This window comes from Rutidosis leptorrhynchoides, chromosome 7 (genome assembly GCF_046630445.1).
Source record: "Rutidosis leptorrhynchoides isolate AG116_Rl617_1_P2 chromosome 7, CSIRO_AGI_Rlap_v1, whole genome shotgun sequence".
Classification (NCBI taxonomy): Eukaryota; Viridiplantae; Streptophyta; class Magnoliopsida; order Asterales; family Asteraceae; genus Rutidosis; species Rutidosis leptorrhynchoides.
Window position 1 is genome coordinate 349,441,011 of NC_092339.1, and position 19,864 is coordinate 349,460,874.

The window sequence follows — 19,864 nt, forward strand, 5'->3', positions numbered from 1 at the left end:
TAAAAACACGTAATTCATACGTCCAGAAACAAGTCATGCATTCTGGTTTTACTAGGACTACTTCCCATCCGTGATCTTGTGCAACATAACCGTTATGGCCGTTTATAAGACAGCGTGTTGTAACGTCGTCAAAGGGACGAGGGTTACGTAATGTCCAACAGTCCCGTAATAATCTAAAAACCTCATTTCTTACCCCAATTACCGACTCCGTCACTTGTGGAAACGTTTTGTTTAATAGTTGTAGCCCGATGTTCTTGTTCTCACTTTGGTGAGAAGCGAACATTACTAATCCGTAAGCATAACATGCTTCTTTATGTTGCATGTTAGCCGCTTTTTCTAAATCACGAAGTCCAATATTCGGATATATTGAGTCAAAATAATTTCTTAACCCGTTGCGTAAAATAGCATTTGGGTTCCCCGCAATATATGCGTCAAAGTAAACACATCGTAACTTATGGGTTTCCCAATGTGATATCCCCCATCTTTCAAACGAAAGTCTCTTATAAACCAAGACATTCTTGGAACGTTCTTCGAATGTCTTACAAACTGATCTCGCCTTAAATAGTTGTGCCGAGGAATTCTGACTGACTCTAGACAAGATTTCATCAATCATGTCTCCGGGTAGGTCTCTTAAAATATTAGGTTGTCTATCCATTTTGTGTTTTTAAACTGTAAAATAGACAAGAGTTAGATTCATAAAAAAAATACTTATTAATACAAGCAATTTTTACATATATCATAAAGCATAAGCACACTATATTACATATATTACACCACACGAATACAACTATCTTATTCCGACTCGCTCGTTTCTTCTTCTTCGGTTTTGGTTCGTTTTTCCAAGTTTCTAGGGATATATGATGTTCCCCTAATACGAGCCGTCGTTGTCCACATTGGTTTAGAAAAACCTGGTGGTTTAGAGGTTCCCGGGTCATTGTTACAACTTAAGAACTTCGGGGGTTGACGATACATATAAAGTTCATCGGGGTTGGAATTAGATTTCTCTATTTTTATGCCCTTTCCCTTATTATTTTCTTTTGCCTTTTTAAATTCAGTTGGGGTAATTTCTATAACATCATTGGAATTCTCGTCGGAATCCGATTCATCGGAGAATTGGTAATCCTCCCAATATTTTGCTTCCTTGGCAGAAACACCATTGACCATAATTAACCTTGGTCGGTTGGTTGAGGATTCTCTTTTACTTAACCGTTTTATTATTTCCCCCACCGGTTCCGATTCTTCTTCCGGTTCCGATTCTTCGTCTGGTTCCGACTCTTCTTCCGATTCCTCTTCGGGAACTTGTGAATCAGTCCACGAATCATTCCAATTTACATTTGACTCTTCATTATTATTAGGTGAGTCAATGGGACTTGTTCTAGAGGTAGACATCTATCACATAATATCAAACGCGTTAAGAGATTAATATATCACATAATATTCACATGTTAAAAATATATAGTTTCCAACAAAATTTGTTAAGCAATCATTTTTCAAGTAAACACGGTCGAAGTCCAGACTCACTAATGCATCCTAACAAACTCGATAAGATACACTAATGCAAAATTCTGGTTCTCTAAGACCAACGCTCTGATACCAACTGAAATGTCCCGTTCTTATTGATTAAAAACGTTCCATATTAATTGATTTCGTTGCGAGGTTTTGACCTCTATATGAGACGTTTTTCAAAGACTGCATTCATTTTAAAACAAATCATAACCTTTATTTCATCAATAAAGGTTTAAAAAGATTTACGTAGATTATCAAATAATGATAATCTAAAATATCCTGTTTACACACGACCATTACATAATGGTTTACAATACAAATATGTTACAACAAAATAAGTTTCTTGAATGCAGTTTTTACACAATATCATACAAACATGGACTCCAAATCTCGTCCTTATTTAAGTATGCGATAGCGGAAGCTCTTAATAATCACCTGAGAATAAACATGCTTAAAACGTCAACAAAAATGTTGGTGAGTTATAGGTTTAACCTATATATATCAAATCATAATAATAGACCACAAGATTTCATATTTCAATACACATCCCATACATAGAGATAAAAATCATTCATATGGTGAACACCTGGTAACCGACATTAACAAGATGCATATATAAGAATATCCCCATCATTCCGGGACACCCTTCGGATATGATATAAATTTCGAAGTACTAAAGCATCCGGTACTTTGGATGGGGTTTGTTAGGCCCAATAGATCTATCTTTAGGATTCGCGTCAATTAGGGTGTCTGTTCCCTAATTCTTAGATTACCAGACTTAATAAAAAAGGGCATATTCGATTTCGATAATTCAACCATAGAATGTAGTTTCACGTACTTTTGTCTATTTTGTAAATCATTTATAAAACCTGCATGTATTCTCATCCCAAAAATATTAGATTTTAAAAGTGGGACTATAACTCACTTTCACAGATTTTTACTTCGTCGGGAAGTAAGACTTGGCCACTGGTTGATTCACGAACCTATAACAATATATACATATATATCAAAGTATGTTCAAAATATATTTACAACACTTTTAATATATTTTGATGTTTTAAGTTTATTAAGTCAGCTGTCCTCGTTAGTAACCTACAACTAGTTGTCCACAATTAGATGTACAGAAATAAATCGATAAATATTATCTTGAATCAATCCACGACCCAGTGTATACGTATCTCAGTATTGATCACAACTCAAACTATATATATTTTGGAATCAACCTCAACCCTGTATAGCTAACTCCAACATTCACATATAGAGTGTCTATGGTTGTTCCGAAATATATATAGATGTGTCGACATGATAGGTCGAAACATTGTATACGTGTCTATGGTATCTCAAGATTACATAATATACAATACAAGTTGATTAAGTTATGGTTGGAATAGATTTGTTACCAATTTTCACGTAGCTAAAATGAGAAAAATTATCCAATCTTGTTTTACCCATAACTTCTTCATTTTAAATCCGTTTTGAGTGAATCAAATTGCTATGGTTTCATATTGAACTCTATTTTATGAATCTAAACAGAAAAAGTATAGGTTTATAGTCAGAAAAATAAGTTACAAGTCGTTTTTGTAAAGGTAGTCATTTCAGTCGAAAGAACGACGTCTAGATGACCATTTTAGAAAACATACTTCCACTTTGAGTTTAACCATAATTTTTGGATATAGTTTCATGTTCATAATAAAAATCATTTTCTCAGAATAACAACTTTTAAATCAAAGTTTATCATAGTTTTTAATTAAGTAACCCAAAACAGCCCGCGGTGTTACTACGACGGCGTAAATCCGGTTTTACGGTGTTTTTCGTGTTTCCAGGTTTTAAATCATTAAGTTAGCATATCATATAGATATAGAACATGTGTTTAGTTGATTTTAAAAGTCAAGTTAGAAGGATTAACTTTTGTTTGCGAACAAGTTTAGAATTAACTAAACTATGTTCTAGTGATTACAAGTTTAAACTTTCGAATAAGATAGCTTTATATGTATGAATCGAATGATGTTATGAACATCATTACTAACTTAAGTTCCTTGGATAAACCTACTGGAAAAGAGAAAAATGGATCTAGCTTCAACGGATCCTTGGATGTCTCGAAGTTCTTGAAGCAGAATCATGACACGAAAACAAGTTCAAGTAAGATCATCACTTGAAATAAGATTGTTATAGTTATAGAAATTGAACCAAAGTTTGAATATGATTATTACCTTGTATTAGAATGATAACCTACTGTAAGAAACAAAGATTTCTTGAGGTTGGATGATCACCTTACAAGATTGGAAGTGAGCTAGCAAACTTGAAAGTATTCTTGATTTTATGTAACTAGAACTTGTAAAATATATGAAGAACACTTAGAACTTGAAGATAGAACTTGAGAGAGATCAATTAGATGAAGAAAATTGAAGAATGAAAGTGTTTGTAGGTGTTTTCGGTCGTTGGTGTATGGATTAGATATAAAGGATATGTAATTTTGTTTTCATGTAAATAAGTCATGAATGATTACTCATATTTTTGTAATTTTATGAGATATTTCATGCTAGTTGCCAAATGATGGTTCCTACATGTGTTAGGTGACTCACATGGGCTGCTAAGAGCTGATCATTGGAGTGTATATACCAATAGTACATACATCTAAAAGCTGTGTATTGTACGAGTACGAATACGGGTGCATACGAGTAGAATTGTTGATGAAACTGAACGAGGATGTAATTGTAAGCATTTTTGTTAAGTAGAAGTATTTTGATAAGTGTCTTGAAGTCTTTCAAAAGTGTATGAATACATATTAAAACACTACATGTATATACATTTTAACTGAGTCGTTAAGTCATCGTTAGTCGTTACATGTAAATGTTGTTTTGAAACCTTTAGGTTAACGATCTTTTTGAATGTTGTTAACCCATTGTTTATTATAACAAATGAGATGTTAAATTATTATATTATCATGATATTATGATATATAATATATCTTAGTATGATGTATATACAGTTAAATGTCGTTACAACGATAATCGTTACATATATGTCTCGTTTCGAAATCATTAAGTTAGTAGTCTTATTTTTACATATGTATTTCATTGTTAATACACTTAATAATATATTTACTTATCATTTAACATAATTAACCAAGTGTATCAATATCTTAATATGATTCATATGTACCTAGTAAGACGTTGTTATAACGATAATCGTTATATATATCGTTTTCGAGTTTCTTAAATTAATAGTCTCATTTTTATGTATATAACTCATTGTTAAAATACCTAATGAGATACATACTTATAATAAAAACATGTTAACTATATATATAACCATATATATGTCATCGTATAGTTTTTACAAGTTTTAACGTTCGTGAATCACCGGTCAACTTGGGTGGTCAATTGTCTATATGAAACATATTTCAATTAATCAAGTCTTAACAAGTTTGATTGCTTAACATGTTGGAAACATTTAATCATGTAAATATCAATCTCAATTAATATATATAAACATGGAAAAGTTCGGGTCACTAAATATATCTCTTTACAAATTAGTTGTTCGTGAATCGACGAAATTGGTCGAGGTTCAATTGAATTCATGTAAACAGTTCCAAAATTTTAAGACTCTACTTTACAGACTTTGCTTATCGTGTCAAAATCAAATAAAGATTAAGTTTAAATTTGATCGGAAATTCCCGGGTCGTCACAGTACCTACCCGTTAAAGAAATTTAGTCCCGAAATTTGAATGTGGTCGTCATGGCTAACAATAAAAATGTTTTCATGACGAATATGAGTTGATAAATAGAGTTTTATCACCGCTAAGTATTTGAATTTAAATTACTCGGAGCGTATGAGAGAAGCTATTGCAAAAGATTTGAATAGAGATTCGCTTTAGCTTTTGACGTAGTCAGGGTTGAATTCTGAAATTCAAGGGATTTAAAGAAAATCTTCGAAATCTATAAGATATGATTTTTTGGGTTTTAAGGAAATTAGGATCTTTATAATTAAATGCAGTCATCTGTCTCAATTGCTCTGTCGGATATTTTCATTATAAATTTACCTTTTCCGTTCCATTAATTTCACCATTCCGATACTTTCTTCCTCAATTCATACTTCCAAGAATTTGTGAAAATGCTTAATCCGGTTCTAATCCCTGATATTTTCCTAACTATTGTTTCTATCATTCTTCTTTTCAATCTTCCACCAGAAGAATCTGTTTACTTCTATTATTACCTTATAGTGATACTATTCTTAATCCTACATTATCTTTATATTGCTATTCGTATTAATGTACACGGTTTTTGATTTCTGTGTTGTTGTCGAGTTTTATATCTTCCCTTATGTTTCGGAGCTCTTTGCCTTTTTATTCTCTTCTCGACCTCTCGTAAAGCGAGAAAGGAATGTATTAGCACGATTTGGTTTGTCAAATTACCAGAATCACTGAGGATAGAACTATCAAGAATATATTTTCTTGATATGTTCGGAGGTTGAACAGAATGAAAGAGTTATGTAACATGTCACATGATAATGGTATGATCTACTGTGAACCATCATCACGTTTCATTAGAAACTCAGCATGACTTACTGTAATATAATCACGTTTTTTGGGCGTCATTATATTATACTAACCCATGCTTCAATTCCCAACACTTCTCTACAATTCATTCATAATTTATACTTAGATTTTACAGAAATTTCCAATATAATGGAATACAGAAAACATGAAGAGGTAGATAATTTCGGACAAGAATATTTATGAAAATATCCTCAGAAATATCAAAGATATTTATGATGATATTTTGGAATTTCTAAGTTCGAAGGTTGATGAAGAAAAAATTTCCGCAAGATTTTAACATGACTTCGGAGCAAGATATTCTCTAAAGATTTCAATGGATCCAGAATTACTTGGATTCTTTGAATATAGGGTTTGGTCCTTGTATTTGTCCTTGGTCTCCTTCAGGGTTAGCTCAATCCATTTTTCAGTACCAAATTTTCTATCGAGCGTTCCTAACACTCCCTTCTTTATCATCAAACATTTGGCCGTTTAGACCATCTACTATTTTTCTGTTTCCTCTGCATTTAATGCTACAATATCTGAATCATCAGTTATCAATCCGAGGTGGTTTCATGAGAATTGTGTTTTTAGATGATTAAACGTTGATGGTAATATGGTGGAGTATAAAAGGTTCCCTGGTAACAATAAAAGAGCACGCATATATTTCAAGGTTATAATAAGGTTGTTTCGAACGAAAAGTTGAAATTAACTTGCTGGAGCTGTGACCAAATTTGCTACTTTGAAAGGGATTATCAAGTTATTTTGGGTAATAATAACACTAAAGGAATTAGCACAGCTACGTGTTAAATGTTTACTCAGTTTCCGAGAGTTTTTCAGATGTATAACTATATGCATCAATCTTTTCTTCCGTAGATGAAGTGCGGTTGGTTCATCTCTCTCTTAAGGTGTTTCCAAGAATTATGAAAGATTTGAACGCAGATTGTAGTTGTCAAGATACAAATGAGGTTTAAGATTAAATCAAGTGGCAAACTTGAAGAATTGTTTAGTTTCACATGTTATAATCAATATTTTAATTCATTTTAATTGTCCAATGTCATTAGTCCATAGTTAGGAGTCCACAATTAGTAGTTCAACAATTCATATATAGTTTAATATATAATATTCGAATTAATTAATACATGTCGTGACCCGTTATATACATGTCTCAGACTCGATCACAACTCAAAGTATATATATTATTATAGAATCAACCTCAACCCTGTATAGCTAACTCGATCATTACTGCATATAGAGTGTCTATGGTTATTCCAAATAATATATATAGATGCGTCAATATGATATGTCAAAACATTGCATACGTGTCCCGATATTTAAAATGCGTAAATAACAGTATTTAAATGACGATAAATAAAGTGCGTAAAATAAATAACAGAAATTAAATGAAGATAAATAAAATTGCGAGAATTAAAATTGCGATAATTAAATGTAATAAGGAATTAACAGTTAGCTATGGCCAGTTAGCTAGGATTTTGTTAGTGTGGATTCTTAACAAAATTTCTCATAATTATTTTGTTTGTTTCTAACAAAATTTATTTTGTCAAATGTTTTCTTTATTATGCCACTTGTTGGATTCTGAGAAGTCAAAATCTAAATATGAAATTGAATGAAAATGGTTATTCTGTAGTGAACGGATACGTATATCTGTGGATGTAAGTAGGATAGTAAATGACCGTTGAGTCAGATTCGAAGAATGTACAGTGTAACTTATTAATGTGAAATCTAAATATTCTTCGGGTATTACCTACCCGTTAAAATATTTTCACCATTAACAGTTTGTACAAAAGAATTTTTAATTACAATCTTTATGAAAATATATGTACCTATGTATTTTCTTCAGATGTAATCATGGATTTAACGAGTTAATAAGATATTAATCTCATTTGCTTTTCAGTTTGAGCTAGAATAAGTAATCTCTAAAACTATTAGGAACCACATATTCTTCTCAGAATATTAATGAATTTATGGATCAATACTTCATCGTTCATTGTCGTTGGTACTCCTTGGTATCTATGGTGCATATGATGTTGATGTTCGAGGTATAGATTATGATGTTGAGACGTGTGATGCGGATGTTGTTGTTAGTACTGGTTATGCTACTGGTGCTGCTGATGGTGGTACTGTTGCTGTCGGTGCTACAAGTGTTGTTGGTGCTGAGGTTGGTGATGATGTTGGTGTAGTGAGTATAGCTTGTAAATCACGCACCATTCTTGTCAGGGTTTCTATCCTACCCCCTTATCATTTCTATCCATCCACTCATCTGATTCGATAGATCTTGATTATCAATTCGAAGTTCCCTAACTTCTTTTAATATTCCCCTTCGATTGGTATTCGGAGAGTAGAGGTTGAATATTTTCTGAGATTGCAGTAATGCGACCTTCGAGGTGGAAAACTTTAGCAAGAAGGGTGAATACAGTGTTGCGCATAGGTTCACCGGTGAGTACATCATTTTCTCCGATGTTAGGAGGTAAGTTTGGTTCGCGGTAGGGCTCGCCTTTTTCATTTCTCCATCGAGTGAGTAAGTCTCAGACCCACCCCCATCTCCTCCAGAAAGAAAAATAGCTAAACGGTGGAGACACTTAGGGTTCATTGACTTCGGAGTCTACTTCAATACGCATCTCGAAATTGCTTCCGGAACTAATGGAATCCAAGCTAGGTGTAGGATCCATCTCTTATGATCAGTTAGAGGATTTTCGATATGAAATGATTTTTGGTTATCGGATAATATTCTAATTATATAGAATATCTAATATAGTACAGAAGATCCCATAGATTACGGAGGAAATTAAGGAAACGTGTCAGATAAAGTCTACAGTAACAGATACGCTAAGATATGGATTTGTCTATACACTATTCATGCAATCAATGCAGTAAGATGTGTCTAGACTAGGAATGATAAGCAGGTAATTTCCTAAGGATGATAAGTAGATGATTTTCGACACGAAATGATAAGCAAAACTTTTGACATGCAGAGACGGTCGAAGTCCAGACTCACTAATGCATCTAAACAACTATCAGTTAGACACACTAATGCAAGACCTGGTTCGCTAAGACCACCGCTCTGATACCAACTCTAATGACCTGTCCTAATCCATCTGGACGAATACATTACATTTGGTTACATCGTGAGGTACTTGACCTCTATATGATACATTTTACAAACATTGCATTCATTTTTAAAAGACAAACTTTCCTTTCATTAAAAGTTGACGGCATGCATACCATTTCATAATATATCCAACTATAATTGACTTAATAATAATCTTGATTAACTCAACGACTCGAATGCAACGTCTTTTGAAATATGTCATGAATGGTTCCAGGTAATATCTCTAATATGAGCAAGTGCACAGCGGAAGATTTCTTTCATACCTGAGAATAAACATTCTTTCAAGTGTCAACCAAACGGTTGGTGAGTTCATTAGTTTATCGAAATCAATCATTTCCATAATTTTAATAGACCACAAGATTTCCTTTATTCAATAATCATACACTCGCAAGTGTTTAAAAATCATTCATATGGATTGAACACCTGGTAACCGACATTAACATAATGCATATAGAATATCCCCAAACAGAAATCCATCTGTATAATATAAACTCGAAGTACTAAAGAATACCATTTTCCAGTATGGGGGGTGTTAGTGCCCGTAGATCTACCTTTAGGATTCGCGTCAATTAAGGTGTCTGTTCCCTAATTCTTAGGCTACCAAGCTAAAAGGGTGATATTCGATTTCGATAATCCAACCATAGAATATAGTTTCGATTACTTGTGTCTATTTCGTAAAACAGTTATAAAAATAGCGCATGTATTCTCAGTCCCAAAAATATATATAGCAAAAACATTTAAAAAGGGAGCAAATGAAACTCACGATATGATATTTTGTAGTAAAAATATGCATACGACGATACTGAACAATGCAGGGTTGGCCTCGGATTCACGAACCTATATCATATATATATATATATATATATATATATATATATATATATATATATATATATATATATATATATATATATATATATATATATATATATATATATATATATATATTAACACACATAATTGTAATCGAATAATTTATATATTATAGCTTAAATTATATATCTTAAGTATTTAATTTGAATATATATATATATATATATATATATATATATATATATGTTTAAAACAATTAATATTTATACAGTTTTATATATATACGATTAATATTATAGTAAAAATCAATATTTTGTTATGTGTAAATATTTATATAAATATATACAATCATATGTAATATTATGGTAGTTGTAGATATACTCTTATATAAAAATATTTATTTGTTATAATAATATTGTTAATATGAAAATAATAATAATAATGATAATAATAATAGTAATCTTAATGATAATTTTAATAATAATGTTAATTTTGATAAAAATGATAATAATAATAATAAAAATGATAATATTAATAATAATATTAATAATAATCAGTATGATAAAGATACTAATAATAATGATAATACTAATACTAATAATGTTAATAATAATAATGATACTTACAATAATAATAATGATAATAATAATAATAATAATAATAATAATAATAATAATAATAATAATAATAATAATAATAATAATGATAATAATAATAATAATAATAATAATAATAATAATAATAATAATAATAATAATAATAATAATAATAATAATAATAATAAAAGAAGACTACCTTTAAAACAAGCTTTAAGAAAAATAAACGCCACGGCCGAGGATTGAACCCGCGACCTCTCGTTAACACAAAAAACCTAAACCACTCTGCTGTTACTGCATATCTGATTTAATAACCAAACTAAGTGTCTTAACCTGCTCTTATTTTGGCCCAGCACTCCTTAAGCCCAACAGAATCTCAGCCCAACTATTGAATTAGTCCATACGGCCCAATTATTCAAGCAACCAAATTACAATGGCCAAAACACAGCCCAAGTATTGATTGAAAAAGGGTTTCGGCTTTCTTTTCCTTCTACAGTCACGACAATCAACAAGAGAAGAGAAAAAGAAAAAGAAAAAAATATATATATCGCAGGTATCAATCACGAAGGGTTTTGTTGACATTTGATTGGGGTGAAACAGATTCAATAAATTGGTGTTTGGGTATTTGGATCACGAAAAATAAATGACAACCGAAAAACAGAAACAATTATCAATTTGGATATTTGATTTTCAACATCATAAATCGTTACCACTTATTATCATCTTCCTCAAATTAATTTCACTGTAACATTTTAATTATTACTTCTTTGATTGATCGATCGAAACATAAAATGGTAATGGGTTGTAGTATCGTGTGGCAACATGGTTTTGGTTTTGTGGGGTTTGGAATGAATCAATTTTTTTCCCTTTTTGTCTCCCACTTGGTTGGCCAACAGGAGAAAGAAAAAGAAAGTTGATGTAGCTACTGTGTCATCTTCTTCGTCCACAGTTATTGTTCATTATCTTTATTATTGTTTGCAGTAATGATAAAACTGCTGTAGCAACAGCCCATAGCAGCAGAAATGGTTCGAAGAGGAAGAAAACAAAAAAAAATGACAAATTTAGGGGATGATGATCTTAGGTTGTGATTGAAGTTCAAACAGAAAAACGAGAGGTTTGCAGTGGTGGTGAATTGTTTTGATGAGTTTGTTTTTGGGTTGTCGAGTAGAACAAGCAATAAGGTAATTATGATTATGATTTTGAGTTGAGAAAATTGAATAGGTCTTGATGGTGATGATAAGGTGGTTGTCTTAAAGATGGTGAAGGTGGTTCCCGTATAGTGGTGAAGTTGATGGTTGAAGTGGTGTACGGTGGTTTCTCTCGCACAGTAGTAAACAAAAAAAAAAAAGAAAAGGCTGAGGAAGGTGATGGTTATTCAGTCTAGCAGCACCAATGTGATGATATGGTGGTTTATGGCGTTTGATGGTGGTGGTGTTAATGTGATGGGTGGAGGTGTTGTGGTGGTGAAAGATGGTTAATCGAGTGGTGATTATATGGTTGGGTCTCGATGATAACTTATATATATAGAAGTGGGTTTCAAGGTGGTTAACGATTATGGGTTTGGTTGTAGTTTGTAGGTCACGGTGGTGAGGTTAAGCAAACCATAAAAGCTCGAAGTGATAGTGTAAGGTGATTGTAGGGTGGTTGTAGTGATTGTAGGAGATGAAGGGTGATTAGGTTCGTTCTTGTAAGTCTAAATGCTCCATATGTAATGAAATATGTAAATATTTATATAGATATAGAAATAGATATAATAACATATAATATATTATAAGTGATAATGGATGGATATGAAAAGAAAGATAACAGAAATTTACATGTCAATTTAGTACACTAGTGGCCAGATATATTAGATTATCTACCGACAGTTTCACGGGGTATTATATCGTGCTCCGTTGTTTACTCAAGTGACGGACAAAAGTTTCCAGAAAAATCACATATTTTTAAATTAACTATATTTATTTATTTTGGTCATTATGGTATAAAATTCGAGCATCAACTATTAAATAAAAATTACATTAATTATTCACTCCCAACCCCAAGAAAAATGTAAAAAGTTTTAAAATTTAATAAATAGCTCCTAAATACATTTTTACTAAGCCTATAATTTATAAAACCCATTTTTGGATCACCGTTTATTTTAAAATCACATAAATTTCTTTTTAACTCGTTTACTATCTATCGAATGACAATTGAGCGTCACCGTCGTTTACTAAATAACTTCGAAATCACAAAATATATATATTCTATATAATTTATATATATATATATATATATATATATATATATATATATATATATACTCTTTAAATAATTATTATATATTATATATTATTACTATTTTTCAACATTGATTATAACAATTACAATATATAATATTTCATTTTTTAATATATATATATATATATATATATATATATATATATATATATATAATTATATGCATATCTATATATTAAATTAATAATATTAAATATACTGATATTATTTTATATATTTATTTCCAACAATTAAATCATATATTATTTCAAATAAAATTATATATATCTATTTACAAATTAGTTGTTCATGAATCGTCGAAATTGGTCGAGGTTTAATTGAATTCATGTAAACAGTTCAAAATTTTAAGACTCAACTTTACAGACTTTGCTTATCGTGTCGAAATCAAATAAAGATTAAGTTTAAATTTGGTCGGAAATTCCTAGGTCGTCACATTCATAACCTTATTTTTATTTCTAAATTTCATATTGAATGCGAATATATGAGGGTGTAGTTTCGTTTCGATCATAATTTATAGCCGCAAAACACATATTTGAAGTGTCTATATTCCCACAAAATTGAGCTAAATTTCGTGGAGAATTTTTCGAAAAGTTTTAATTGCAGATGAGGCCCATTTTCAAAAGATAACTAGAAAACGGCGCTACGAGCAAGACTACATCAAGGATTTCCCCCGTTCGAAGCAGTTTAGATTCCGAAAAAGTTATTTTACGATTTTTTAAAGGTGAATTTTGCACTTTTAGATCTTAGAATAAGTAATACCTTTCCTTGTGAATTGTTGTGCCTATTTAAATACCACTATGATACTTGTTTTTATTTAAGATTGTATTTAGGTACATCGAGAATCATGTTTGGGCTACTATCTCACCACAAGCCACAAAATCTTGCTGCTTTTATAACGTCTCGTTTTTATTGTTCGAGTATTTTTAGCCGCTTTTTTATTTATCAAGATTCATAACCTTATTTTTTTTTTTATAAATTTCTTATTAAATGCGTATAAATGAGAGTGTAGTTTCATTTTGATGATAATTAATGGCCGCAAAACACATATTTGATGTCATTACATTCTCCACAAAATCGGGCAAAATTTTATGGAAATTTTCTCAAAAATTTTCAATTGCAGATGAGGCCAATTTTCGCATGATAACTAGAAAACAGAGCGATGAGCAAGACTTTCTTAAGGGTTTTCCCCGTTCGAAGCAGTTTAGATTCTGAAAATGACATTTTACTATTTTTAAAGGTGAATTTTGCATTTTTAGATCTTAGGATAAGTAATAACTTCACATGTGAATTTTGTGCCTGTTTAAATACCACTATGATACTTTTTTTTTTTTTTAATATTGTATTTAGGTACATCGAGAATCATGTTAGGGCAACTATCCCACTAATAACCACAAAACCTTTCCGCTTTTATAACGTCTTAGTTTTATTATTCGAGAGTTTTTAGCCTCCTTTTTATTTCTCTTGATTCATAACCTTATTTTTGTTTTTGTTTCTAAATTTCATATTGAATGCGATTATATGAAAATGTAGTTTCCTTTTGATGATAATTAATGACTGCAAAATACATATTCGAAGTTACTATATTCCCCACAAAATCGGAGACAATCTTGTGGAGAATTTTCTAAAAAAATTTCTATTGCAGATGAGTCTCATTTTCGCAAGATAACTAGAAAACAGAACTACGAGCAAGAATTCCTTAAGGTTTTCCCCAGTTCGAAGCAGTTTAAATTCCGAAAATAACATTTTACTATTTTTAAAGGTGAATTTTGCAATTTTAGATCTTAGGATAAGTAATACCTTCACTTGTGAATTGATGTGCTTGTTTAAATACCATTATGATACTTGTTTTTATTTAATATTGTATTTAGGTACATCGACAATCATGTTGGGGCTACTATCGCACAACTAGCCACAAAACCTTGCTGTTTTTATAACATCTTGGTTTTATATTTCGAGTATTTTTAATTGCAGATGAGGCCCATTTTCGTAAGATAACTAGAAAACGATGTTACGAGCAAGATTTCCTTAAGGCTTTCTCCCGTTTGAAGCAGTTTAAATTCCAAAAATGACATTTTACTATTTTTAAAGGTGAATTTTGCACTTTGGGATGTTAGGATAACTAATACCTTCACTTGTGAATTGTTGTGTCTGTTTAAATACCACTATGATATTTTTTATTATTTAATATTGTATTTAGATACATGGAGAATCATGTTGGGGCTACTATCTCACTACTATCCACAAAATATTGCTGCTTTTATAACGTCTTGGCTTTATTGTTCTGGTATTTTTAGTCGCTTTGTTATTTCTTTAGATTCATAACTATATTTTTGTTTTTGTTTCTAAATTGCATATTGAATGCGAATATATGAGAGTATAGTTTCGTTTTGATGATAATTAATGGCCGCAAAACATATATTTGAAGTCACTACATTCCCTACAAAATCGGGCAAAATTTTTTGTGGGAATATTCTCAAAAAAAAATTCAATTGCAGATGAGGCCCATTTTCGCAAGATAAATAGAAAACGGAGCTACGTGGAAGACTTCCTTAAGGCTTTCCCCCATTCGAAGCAGTTTAGATTCTGAAAATGAAATTTCACTATTTTTAAAGGTGAATTTTACACTTTTAGATTTTAGATTAAGTAATACCTTCACCTGTGAGTTGTTGTATCTGTTTAAATACCACTATGATAGTTGTTTTTATTTAATATTGTATTTAGGTACATGGAGAATCATGTGGGGGCTACTATCTCACCACTAGCTACAAAAACTTGCTGCTTTTATAATGTCTTGGTTTAATTGTTCGGATATTTTTAGGTGCTTTTTTATTTCTCTAGATTCATAACCTTATTTTTATTTTTCTTTCTAAATTTCATATTGAATGCGAATATATGAGAGTGTATTTTCGTTTTAATGATAATTAATGGCCGCAAAACACATATTTGAAGTCATTATATTCCCCACAAAATCGGGCAAAATTTTGTGAAGAATTTTGCGAAAAATTTTTAGCTGCCGATGAGGCCCATTTTAGCAAGATAACTAAAAACGGCTCGACAAGCAAGACTTCCTAAAGGCTTTCCCCCGTTCGAAGCAGTTTAAATTTCGAAAAAGACATTTTACTATTTTTAAGGTGAATTTTGCCCTTTTAGATCTTAAGATAAGTATTACCTTCACATGTGAATTGTTGTGTCTGTTTAAATACCACTATGATACTTATTTTTATTTAATATTATATTTAGGTACATCGAGAATCATGTTGGGGCTACTATCGCACAACTAGCTACAAAACGTTGCTGCTTTTATAACGTCTAGGTTTTATATTTCGAGTATTTTTAGCTATTTTTTTATTTCTCTAGATTCATAACCTTATTTTTATTTTTTGATTCAAAATTTCATATTGAATGCGAATATATGAGAGTGTAGTTTCATTTTGATGATAATTAATGGCCGCAAAACATATATTTGAAGTCACTACATTCCCCACAAAAATCGGGCAAAATTTTGTTGTGAATTTTTCGTAAAATTTTCAATTGCAGATGAGGCCCATTTTCGTAAGATAACTAGAAAACGATGTTACGAGCAAGATTTCCTTAAGGCTTTCCCCTATTCAAAGCAATTTTGATTCCAAAAATGACATTTTACTATTTTTAAAGGTGAATTTTGCAATTTTAGATCTTGGGATAAATAATACCTTCACATGTGAATTTTCGTACCTGTTTAAATACCACTATGATACTTTTTTTTATTTAATATTGTATTCAGGTACATCGAGAATCATGCTGGGGCTACTATCTCACCACTAGCTACAAAATGTTGCTGTTTTTATAACGTCTTCGTTTTATTGTTCAAGTATTTTTAGCCGCTTTGTTATTTCTCTAGATTCATAACCTTATTTTTATTTTTGTTTCTAAATTTCATATTGAATGCGAATATATGCGAGTGTAGTTTCGTTTTGATGATAATTAATGGACGCAAAACGCGTATTTGAAGTCACTATATTTCACCCAAAATCGGGCAAAATTTTGTAGAGAATTTTCCGAAACATTTTTAATTGCGGATGAAGCCCATTTTCACAAGATAACTAGAAAACGGCGCTACGAGCAAGGCTTCTTAAGGCTTTCCCCTGTTTGAAGCTGTTTAGATTCCGAAAAAGGCATTTTACTATTTTTAAAGGTGAAATTTGCACTTTTAGATCTTAAGATAAGTAATACCTTCACATGTGAATTTTTGTCCCTGTTTAATTACCACTATGATATTCGTTTTTATTTAATTTTTTATTTAGGTACATCGAGAATCATGTTGGGGCTACTATCTCACCACTAGCTACAAAATGTTGCTGTTTTTATAGCATTTTGATTTTATTGTTCGAGTATTTTTAGCAGCTTTTTTATTTCTCTAGATTCATAACCTTATTTTTTTTTGTTTTCTTAATTTCATATTGAATGCGAATATATGCGAATATAGTTTCGTTTTGATGATAATTAATGGACGAAAAACACATATTTGAAGTCATTATATTCCACACAAAATTGGGCAAAATTTTGTGGAGAATTTTTTGAAACAGTTTTTAATTGCAGATGAGGCCCATTTTTTCAAGATAACTAGAAGATGGTGCTATGAGCAAGACTTCCATAAGGCTTTCCCTCGTTCGAAGCAGTTTAGATTTCGAAAAAGACATTTTACTATTTTTAAAGGTAAATTTTGCACTTTTCGATCTTAGGATAAGTAATACCTTCACATGTGAATTGTTGTGCCTGTTTAAATACCACTATAATACTTGTTTTTATTTAATATTGTATTCAAGTACATCGAGAATCATGTTGGGGCTACTATTACACCACTAGCCACAAAACCTTGTTGCTTTTAAAACGTCTTGGTTTTATTATTTGAGTATTTTTAGCTGTTTTTTTATTTCTCTAGACTCATAGCCTGATTTTTGCTTTTGTATCAAAATTTCATATTGAATACGAATATGTTAGAGTGTAGTTTCATTTTGATGATAATTAATGGCTGCAAAATGCATATTTGAAGTCACTATATTCCCCACAAAGTCGGGCAAAATTTTGTGCAGAATTTTTCGAAAAATGTTTAATTGTAGATGAGGCCCTTTTTTGCAAGATAACTAAAAACGGCGCGACGAGTAAGACTTCCTTAAAGCTTTTCCCCGTTCGAAGCAGTTTAGATTCTGAAAAAGACATTTTACTATTTTTAAGGTATTTTTTCACTTTTAGATCTTAGGATAAGTAATACATTCACATGTAAATTGTTGTGCCTGTTTAAATACAACTATGATACTTTTTTTTATTTAATATTATATTTAGGTACATCGAGAATCATGTTGGGGATACTATCTCACCACTAGCTACAAAACGTTGTTGCTTTTATAACGTCGAGGTTTATATATCGAGTATTTTTAGCCCTTTTTTATTTCTCTAGATTCATATTGAATGCGAATATATGAGAGTGTAGTTTCATTTTGATGATAATTAATGGCCGCAAAACACATATTTGAAGTCACTACATTCCCACAAAAATCGGGAAAAAATTTGTGAAGAATTTACCGAAAAATTTTCAATTGAAGATGAGGCCCATTTTCGCAAGATAACTAGAAAATGACGCTATGAGCAAGACTTCCTTAAGGCTTTCCCCCATTCTAAAACGATCCCCAAGAATTAACAATTAACTTGTAAAATATGACACTTTTTTTTCGAACATTGAAATAGACCGCCACAATCACAAGTTTGCAGACATTACTTGTTCAAATACAAGTGCACGTTTAACAGTACAACAAGATAAGTGTTTACATCATCGGGTACACAAGTCCCATAAGTTTAACCAATTGTTTTAACCAAAACGACCCATTAACGAGCATCACCGTCCGGACCATTACCAAAAAGCGCCTTGTAAATTCCACCGCAAGCAAGTTAGGCCAAACTCTTACCCTTGTCCTTCGAGGTGCCATAATCTATAAAAAAATGTAAAAACAACGAGGGTAAGTAAAGCTTAGTGAGAAAAATAAGTATACAAGTATGCATACAACTTACTAACCTGACTTACCGCACAAACCAATATATATATATATATATATATATATATATATATATATATATATATATATATATATATATATATATATATATATATATATGCATGCATGCATAAACACTAAGCACCACAAACACCTCGCACAAATAATCCAAAATAGCATGCTAGACACAACATGTATAAAAGTCCAACACGATCATGGTTAACCATTAGCACTAGGGAGCGGTTCATTAGAAGAACCTCCGATCGTTTACAACAACCGTTACTGTCACGACACACATTTTGTACTAACCCCGCGATGTCACGACACACGATTCACCATAAGGCCTATGTGGTGTCGAAACATGAACTTGAATGAAACCGCGACACACGTGGTAGCTGTGATGACTCGAAAAATTTCGACTAATTTAAACCAATTCTCTATACGATTTATTATTTTGGCACGTTAAACAAAGTCTGTTAGATTGAGTCTCAAAATTTTAGAACTGTTTCATATATACAATTACCTTTGACTACTCTCAACGATTCATGAACAATTATATGTATGTATATATATATATATGTACAAGTAAAAACGACTTTCCTACAGTAAAACCCTAGTTGCTACAGTAAAAATTACTTTGCTACAGTAAAACACTATTTGCTACAGTAAAACACTATTTGCTACAGTGAAACCGTATTTTGCTACAGTTCTACAGTGAAAACGTATTTTGCTGCAGTGCTACAGTGATTTGCTACAGTAAACACTATTTGCTACAGTAAAACACTATTTGCTACAGTAAAACACTATTTGCTACAGTCACTATTTGATGTTGTCGAACTAGCAAACAAAAACGGAAAAGGCGGCCATGCGATCGTATGGCAAAAACACTGAAAACTCATGCGATCGCATGAGCTACAGTAAATCGAAAAGTAATATAAATACGCAGTTTGTTCAACGAAATTTTTTCACATTTATC